A 10,035-nucleotide genomic window follows, 5' to 3' on the forward strand; every position below is an offset into this window, starting at 1 on the left:
GGATATATAGGATACACTGTCTTAGTTGGATCCCATAGAAGCAGAGCCTGAGATAGTGATTCTTCTTCAAGCAGTTTTTTGGGAAAGTACTCCCAGGATAGGGGGAGTGAGAAAAGCCGGGTAGGACAAGGGAAGGAAGTCAAAGCAGGAATGTGCAGACCAGCTCAGTCTGCAGTGGTGCTCTGGAGCACAGATTGCACCAAGGTGGTTCCCACCTTGCAGCTATTTTGTATCCCTGGGTCATTCCATTGTTGACCATATGTGGCCTACCCCCAGACCCTAGGGGTATGGGGGGTAGTCACAGCTCTCTTTTGGCCAAGGGCATTTCTCTAGAGAAAAAAGGAAGCTCTGAGTTACTGTCAGCCAGCTCTGGCAGCAACAGAAAAGAGGATCTGGGCAGGGCAAAACAGCATCTGTGACACACATGCATACACACATATACACATACACATGCACACACAGGCACAAACACAGACACACAGGCAAAATACTCAAGGAATTAACACAAAACTGGTAAGATGGCTACTTCTAGGGACAGGCCTAAGGTTGAGGGGTGTTGTCAAGGTGGGCTTTAGTTTTATATTTGCACTTTTAATAATCACAATATGTTATATTTCTTATGTAATTAGAAAATAAACTTTTAAAAAATATGCATTTTACTTTCTCACATAGGCAGTGACTCCATTATCCCCACCCATCCACTCTTTCTTGGCTTTCTTATATTTATTACAAATAAAATTTATTAAAGGAACCACATTAAGATCCCAATGAGCTTTTTCATTCTTGCATTTCATAGGTCAAGGCAATTACAGAAGTCTTTTTAAAGCAGATATCATTTCAATTTTCTGTTTAATAATGATGTGATCATTTATAGTCCAATTTGTGAAATATGAGAAACATGTATTTACTAAGACAGAAATCCAGTGAGTGTTCATTCTTCCAGTACTCAGTGACTTTGATCAGAGTTTCTTATGCCGAATGTCTTGGTGCAAATAGCAAACCACCACTTATTAATCAGTGTCCTTTTCTGCTAAAAGGGGGAGGGAATCTGATACTGTTCCCAGTGAATTTAATGTTCTTGCCTGCTTATGGAAAGAATTTGGAGCCGAGGCAGAGAGGTTAAGAAAGTGAATTGAGGATTTATTTAAGCAAGAGTATGCTCTCAGAGGGAGAGTGAACAGACAGGTGAGGAGCTATTACCCTGGGTTTCTTTGGCAAGCCGGTTATGAGGGGCATACAAATGAAGGGGTGGAATATTCACTGGGGGAATGAGGAGTTTGGGGGGTTATAGTCCCTGATTTTCAACGCATCTCCATCTTCCTGAGGGGAGGAGGGATTTTTGTCCTTATTTAGCTTAGATCAGAAGTGTCATGGTGTTGGTGCACAATGGGTACTTCTTATCTGCAAGGCTAATTTTATTGTAATGAGAGCATAATGAGCAACAGGCTACATTCCGATGCAGGAGATTCCCACCTTTCCTCACCTTTCTTTGTCTGCTTCCAGGACACTTATCACCCAAAATGTGTGGTTTCCTGTTGGTCTGGAGGTTCCTGCTTTTCTTTGTCCGCCCATGGACCCCCCACTGTTTACAAGCTGTGTGATTTCCTGCCACCTGGCCCCTGCCCCCATTTCTCTGCTCATATCTGGCTGTCTGCCTGCTGTAACAATACTAATTCTTTTCTTTTTTATTGAGGTATAGTTAATTTACCATGTTGTATTAATTTCAAGTGTACAGCAAAGTGATTCAGTTACATACATATATATACATATAAATACATATATACACACACACACACACTTTCTAGAGAGTTTTTAATCATAAATGGATGTTGAATTTTATCAAAAACTTCTTCTGCATCTATTGAGATAATCATATGGTTTTTATTCTTCAATTTGTTAAAGTGGTGTATCACATCGATTCATTTGTGGATATTGAAAAATCCTTGCATACCTGGGGCGAATTCCACTCGATCATGTTATATGATCACTTTAATGTATTGTTGGAGTTGGTTTGCTAGTATTTTGTTGAGGATTTTTGCATCTATGTTCATCGGTGATATTGGCCTGTAATTTTCTTTTTTTGTGTGATATCTTTGTCTGGTTTTGGTATCAGAGTGATGGTGGACTCATGGAATGAGTTTGGGGGTGTTCCTTCCTCTGCAATTTTTGGGAATAGTTTCAGAAGGATAGGTGTTAACTCTTTTCTAAATGTTTGGTAGAATTCACCTGTGAAGTCTTCTAGTCCTGGACTTCTGCTTGTTGGAAGTTTTTAAATTACTGATTCAATTTCAGTACTGGTAATTAGTCTGTTCATATGTTCTTTTTCATCCTGGTTCAATCTTGGCAGATGGTACCTTTTGAAGAATTTGTTCATTTCTTCTAGGTTGTCCATTTTATTGGCATATAGTTGCTCATAGTAATCCCTTATGACCCTTTGTATTTCTGTAGTGTTGGTTGTGACTCCTCCTTTTTCATTTCTGATTTTATTGATTTGGGCCCTCTCCCTTTTTTTTTTCATGAGTTTGGCTAAAGGTTTATCAATTTTGTTTATCTGCTCAAAGAACCAGCTTTTAGTTTCATTGATCTTTTCTACAGTATTTTTTTTAGTCTCTATTTCATTTATTTCTGCTCTAACCTTTATGATTTCTTTCCTTCTACTAACTTTGGGTTTTGTTTATTCTTCTTTGTCTAGTTGCTTGAGGTCTAAGGTTAGGTTGTTTATTTGAGATTTTTCTCATTTCCTTAGGTAAGCTTTTATCACTATAAACTTCCCTCAGAACTACTTCTGCTGCATTCCACAGGTTTTGGATCATTGTGTTTTCATTTTCATTTATTACTGGGTATTTTTTGATTTCCTCTTTGACTTCTTCAGTGATCCATTGGTTGTATAATAGCATATTGTTTAGCCTCAATGTGTTTGTGTTTTCTTGCAGTATTTTCCTTGTAGTTGATTTCTAGCCTTCTGGCATGGTTGGAAAAGTTGCTTGACATGACTTCAGTTTTCTTAAATTTATCAAGGCTTATTTTGTGGCCCAGCATTTGATCTGTCCTGGAGGATGTTCCATGTATACTTGAAAAGAAAGTGTATTTTGCTGTTTTCAGTTAGAATGCTCTGTAAACATCAATTAAGTCCATCTCATCTAATGTGTCATTTAAGGCCTATGTTTTCTTACTGATTTTCTGTCTGGATGATCTGTTCATTGATGTAAGTGGGGTGCTAAAGTCCCCCACTATTATTGTGTTATTGTCGATTTCTCCTTTTATGTCTGTTAACGTTTGCCTTATATATTGAGGTGTCTTCTATATTGGGTGTATATATGTTTACAATTGTTATCTTCTTTTTGGATTGATCCTTTGATCATTATGTAGTGTCCTTCTTTGTCTCTTGTAACAGTCTTTATTTTATTTTTTAACTTAAAATTAAAACATTTAATTACATTATTTTAATTAAAAATTTTAAATTAAAAAAAGTATTTTTATTTTAATTAATTTATTTATTTTGCACCACTCGGCTTGCAGGATCTCAGTTTCCTGACGAGGGATCAAACCCATGCCCCCTGCAGTGGAAGCATGGAGTCCTAACCACTGGACCACCAGGGAATTCCCAACAGTCTTTATTTTAAAGTCTATTTTGTCTGATATAAGTATTACAACTCTGGCTTTCTTTTGATTTCCATTTATGTGGAATATCTTTTCCCATCCCCTCACTTTCAGTCTGTATGTGTCTCTAGATCTGAAGTGAGTCTCTCGGAGGCAGCAAATATACGGTTGGAAGGGCTCCCAACCTCTAAGCAGGTCCCTCTTAGCTTCTCTACTTAACCACTGGGTGTGATCTCACTCAGCCCCATGGTTTAGATACCATGGGTGGGCTTATGAGTCCCAGATATATAACCTCTTACCAACCTTTTTCAAGACGTCTATATTCAGCTGCCTGGACCTTTCAACTTGGACATCTTCAATTAGCATTTCAAACTAAAGAGAACTCTTGATTCCCCTTCTGCTCTCACCTGCACACCTGTTCCTCATCCATCCCAGTAAAAATCATCATCATTTATTCATTTACTTAAGCCAAAAATCTGAGTAATCCTTGATTTCTTTCTTTTCATCATTCCTCCAACTCAGTTCATCAGAAAATCCTGTTGAAGATACCCCTAAAATATCTCCTCAATCTATATTTTTCTAGCTCTAATTCCTCCCTCATCCAAGTAACATAATCTTTCTCATGAATTATTATAATAACCTAATTACTCTTTCATTTTTTTGCTTTCTATTGCATATGGTAACTAGAACAATCTTTTAAAAATGTAAATTGGGGCTTCCCTGGTGGCGCAGTGGTTGAGAGTCCGCCTGCCGATGCAGGAGACACGGGTTCGTGCCCTGGTCCGGGAGGATCCCACATGCCGCGGAGTGGCTGGGCCCGTGAGCCATGGCCGCTGAGCCTGCGCGTCTGGAGCCTGTGCTCCGCAACGGGAGAGGCCACAGCAGTGAGAGGCCTGCATACCGCAAAAAAAAAAAAAAAAAGAGTAAATTGGGTCATGTTATTTTCCTGGGTAAAACCCTGCATTTAGAGTAAACGTGGGTTCCACATTATTCTAAATGCCGAACATTTTTTTTTTTGAACCAGAAGCGTTCATAACTGTGGTTTCCAAAATCATAAACTCTTCCCTGCTTTTCTCCCACCTCATTTCATATCATACTCCTCCTCTCTCACTGTGCTCTAGCCACACAGGGCCTCTGCTGGTTCCATACTACCTGCCAACCCAGTTCATCATTAGGTCCTTGGTCATTCAGTTCTCTGTTAGATAGTACCTTCTCAGAGAGGTTGCTGATCCCCCAGTTCAATGTAGCTGCTCAGTTTCTTTCTATATGAACCCTATTTTACTTTTCTCTATCATATTTTTCACCTCTGGTATTTTTCTTGTTTGTTTACTGTCCCATCTCATTCAAATTTAAGCCCTAGAAGAGTAGAGATTTTGTACAGTCCATATCCTCAGCATATCTGTAGAATGGATTCCGGCGCATATAGTCTCCCAGTATACAGTAGGTGAATGAATGGATGAATGAATGCATGTAAGCATGGCTACTTCTATAAAAGGCATTGTGGGAGACACATGATTAATATAACAGTGGTCCCTGTCACATATGGAGCTTCCAATCTGCTTGGAGACCCAAACAATAGAGGACTGCATGACTAAGCAGTGAGCTATGTGGTATTGACCATAAGTGAGACGGGATTTCGGAGAAGAGTGTGGGAAATGTAAGAGACCTAAGTTTGGCCTCTGTTCCAGTATTTGTGTACTGCTCCAGTATGCAAATCATTTAACTGAATGTATAGAATTTCCATTCTCATCAGTGTGGTTGCAAGCAGCAGCTAAATGGTGCTAAAACTGTCCTGTGATAGTTTATGCCCCAACAGCCCTTCCAGACCATTTTTTCCAATGACTTCTCATGCAAGTATGCTTTCAAGAGAAATATTTTGAGTAAATTTTAAGCCTTATCCAAACTGGGTAGATACTTTAGCAGACATCTGCCCTTTCTAAACAACATGCAGTTTGGGGATGACCTTAAAGATTTTTTACATTAGTTCTTAGGCAATAAGTAAGGAGACGTAGTGAAAGTGAAAACGTGATGACACCAACATATCAAAGGACATTTGGATATTTCTTTTTTTTTTCACTTACTTGGCTTATTTTTTTAGTCTTAATTGATTATACTACTTTGGCTTTTTGAAGCACAGTCTGATTCTCTTTAGAATCTCTTATTACTCATGTATTTAACAGACTTTTGGAATTAAAGCCTTAGTGGTATGTTAAGCCAATTAATACTCTTGTCATTTATCCATGTGGAACTTGCATTCACTTCCCAGGGAGTTCTTCCTGTTTTCACAATAGATGTAATAGTAAACATTAATTAAATGAATACCCCTAAAGGTTAACAATGATTATCTTAATTTTATAGTTCCTGTTAAGGAAATAAGGTTTAAAGAATCTGCCTGGGAGAAACAAGTGAGCAAGGAAGACACTGGAAGGGGAAGCTTAGTGTTTCTTTATCTTCTCTTTTCTTCCGGAGTAATCCTAACATTGTGAAGCCTTCAAAACAATTACTGCCTTTGCTTTTCAAATAAATAGCTCAGGTGTGAAAAGCAGCACATCCGCCCTGTGGTTGAGCAGTTTTTTCTGAGTTGACTTAGCTTTGAACTTCTGTGTAGTGGTGGGCTGGCGATACTCCCCTGGCCTCTCTTGGAGATTCCTTTTCACTCAGTTACTTTCAGTTTACTGAAAGACCTCAGGATGGCCACAGGAAGACTCCTCATTTCCTGACTTCAGGCTGTAGTGATAACATCTTCAAAAATAGAATTCTATACTTAGGAAAGTATACCCGTGTCCTATTCTATCAGGAAAGTGAGATCCCAGTTTATTTCATTTATGAGTTTGTTCAATGAAACCTCCAATAACCCAACCCAATCCTGAATCTTTAATCAATATTTCCCCTTCTTAAATTCAACTTCTAGGGAAAGTAGAGAATAGGAACTGTTTCAGGAATATATTTATTTACTTTTAAAGTATTCTGTTATGATATATAGCCATAAAATATAATGATTCATTTTTAAAAATAAGATTCCAAACTCAGTTCCTTTTATTTATAATAAAATGGTATTATTAGCGGTTTCCTCCCATCCTTCAGGGTTCTAAATAAGGGAAAATACACATGAGGATTATACCTGGATGAAAGTGAAAGTATTACTCTATTAATATTAGCAAAAGCCCTATAGTGCCTAAAATGGATAGCTTCTAGTAAACAAATGAGACCCTTAAAAACCAGTGTTAAATATATATATATGTATATACTTTTTTTTTTTCTTTTTGGCAGGCATGGGGTTAGTGACCAAGGTGGAATTGGGAGTGGGACAAACTTATATTCACACTTTTCTGAACTCTCCAAACCTCCCCACGCTCTTTTCTTTTCTTAACATTTATTTTTTATTAAGTAACACTGGTTTATAGAATTATATGTTTTATGTGTACAGCATTATATTTCTATTTCTGTATACCCTGCAGTGCACTCACCACCAAAAATTTAGTTTTCCAACCATCACCGTACGGTTGGTCCCCTTTACTGATTTCACCCCACGCCTACCCCTTCCCCTCTGGTAATCACTACTCTGTTCTCTGTATCTACGTGTTTGTTTTTGTTTGGTTTGGTTTGTTCACTGATTTTTTTTTCTTGTTTTTTTTTGTTTTGTTTTATTTTTCATATGAGTGAAATCATATGATATTTGTCGTTCTTTCTCTGACTTATTTCACTTAACATAACATATACTTTTTTCATACAATTGAAGAAAATACACCAGCATTGCAAACTTTATGACTTTTTCATCTATTTAGAGGAAGTGAAAAGATGGTAGCCTCTTCCCATTTTTACTCCTAATCAGGGAAGTCCCTGACCAGGTGTGCAGAAACCCGAAGAGGACTTATTGACCCTGGGCAGAAAGAGGGCTTCCAACAAATGGACAGTGCCCTAACTTCTCTAATAAAATATGCAGTGCTGAATATTCGGCTCCAACTGATTAGAACAGGGAAAGATGGATTCCTGGGGGGCGGAGGTGAGAGGTATTACACACAAAATTTTACGAAGTGTAGAAGGAAGAGTCACGTCGCCATCTATGATGGTATTGGATTGGCCAAAAAGTTTGTTCGGGTTTTTCTGTAAGATGTTATGAAAAACCTCAATGAACTTTTTGGCCAACCCAATACAAGTCGTGCAGTGCACCACCTTAAGGTATATAAGCGTTTCATTTATATAGAATATGAGGCCAGTATATCCCTGAGGGTTGTTCAGTAACAGGAGAGAGTTTTAAAGATTTCTTAGGACCTATATAAGAAACTAACTAGTTATATTACCCTGACCAAATAATTTAATCCCAATTAGCCTCAGTTTCCTTGGTTAGAGACCACTATTTTCCTAGTCAGTAATCATTCTCCCCTCCTTCCTTAGTAATAGACACCTATTGATAGGGATAGATTTGTGTCCAGACTTTTAAAAAAATTTAAAGGACATTTCTTAGCCTTCCTTGCAGGTGGGAGTGGCTAATGGGGAATGTCTAAATGAAAGTAACTCAGTTTGGAGATATACCCTTTCTCCTTTCTTCCTCCTCCTACCCAGAGCAAGACTGTTATGGCTGGAACTCCTGCAACCATTAGGTTACCATGAGGTCACCTTGTGGATGGAAACCACCCACTGAAAATGAGGAAGCAGAAAGAGTCTGGGTCCCTGATGTCAATGGAGCCACCAGATCAGCCTTGCATTCCTAGGCTTCCTGTTTACTTTAGATAAAAATACAATCATATTTTGATTAAACTATTATTGGTTAAGTTTTCTCTTATATTTATTTAAACTAATCATAATTGATAGATACTTTATCTGTAATAATACTTGCGTGGGTGAAGAGGGATAAGACAGGAAATATTGGGAAATGCTTTGTTAAGAATAAAATGCCACATTAATGTAACAGCTCTGTAAGAATCTGGGCTTCAGAAGTATTGCTTTGGGGCATTGATGACAAAGATTAACAGAGCTGTGTAGTGGGTCATTTTCTTCCTGCCCCCAATTTGCCCCAGACCATAGTGCAGCTTCCCCAGGGCTCACAATAGTCATTCCCTGAGGTCAGCTCTGCCTGACCTGGTGGCGTTCTCTGCACCTGCAGCAGAGCTGGCCATGAGATCCTTGGGAGGAGCTGGAGAGAGAACAAGTACAGGAGTAGACAGGTCTTGAGATCCAGGGCTTCCTTCCCCTAGATTTCCCAGCAGTAAGAGTCAGAGCTTTAGGAGGTGCAAGAAAGGTTCTGAAGCTGTGCTGATGAGACTAGAGCTGTAAAGACTTCCATACATGAGCTAGAGGGCCCTTGGATATTTAGATATAGTGAGTTGTTCATCTGATAGTGATGTGTAAAAATGATCTAAAGTGAGCAAAGGAGAAATATTTATCTCTTCCTGGAGATTCCAGGAAAGCCTCCCTCATCCTTGGTCCTAGATGCTGGTCAAGAGGTCCATCCACTTTCCCTTGAAATAGGGGAAAGAGGGTGTATTGGTGTAGTGTTGTCCCCAAGATACTGCTGAGGACAGGAGGAGATCAGGGAACACTGGAAGCAGTTACATGAATCTCTTCTCTTTTATTGAAGTATAGTTGGTTTACAATATTATATTAGTTTCAGGTATACAGCATAGTGATTCAGTATTTTTACAGAGTATACTCCATTAAAAGTTATTATAAGATAATGGCTATAATTCCTTATCCTATATAATATATCCTTGTTGCTTATCTATTTCATATATGATAGTTTGTATCTCTTAATCCCATATTCCTGACTTGCCCCTCCTTCCTTCCCTCTCCCCACTGGTAACCACTAGTTTGTTTTCTTTATCTGTGAATCTGTTTTTGTTTTGCTGTATACATTTGTTTGTTTTATTTTTTAGATTCAGCATATAAGTGATATCATACAGTATTCGGCTTTCTCTGTATGACATTTCACTAAGCATAATATTCTCTAGGTCCATTCATATTGCTGCAAATGGCAGAATTTCATTCTTTTTATGTATATGTTTATGTATATGTATACAACATGTCTATCCGTTCATCTTTTGTGCACACTTGGGTTGCTGCCGTATCTAGACTATTGTAAATAGTGCTGCTATGAACATGGGGGCGCATGTCTCTTTTTGAATTAGTGTTTTTGCTTTTTCCATTTATATACCCAAAGGTGGAGTTGCTGGATCATATGGTAGTTCTATTTTTAGATTTTTGAGGAACCTCCATCCTGTTTTACACAATGGTGGCACCAGTTTACATTTCCACCTAAATGTAAGACCTGAAACCATAAAGCTCCTAGAAGAGAACATAGGCAGAACACTCTTTGACATAGATTATACGTAAATCTCTTCTGCAGTGTCCTCAACAAGCTGCCCATCTAATTTCTGCATACCGACAGAGGTGAAGAGGTTAGGGAAGTCGTAGGATTTACTACCCCTTTAAAGAGAC

This window comes from Neophocaena asiaeorientalis, unplaced genomic scaffold (assembly GCF_003031525.2).
Source record: "Neophocaena asiaeorientalis asiaeorientalis breed wild unplaced genomic scaffold, Neophocaena_asiaeorientalis_V1.1 scaffold134, whole genome shotgun sequence".
NCBI classification, from domain to species: Eukaryota; Metazoa; Chordata; class Mammalia; order Artiodactyla; family Phocoenidae; genus Neophocaena; species Neophocaena asiaeorientalis.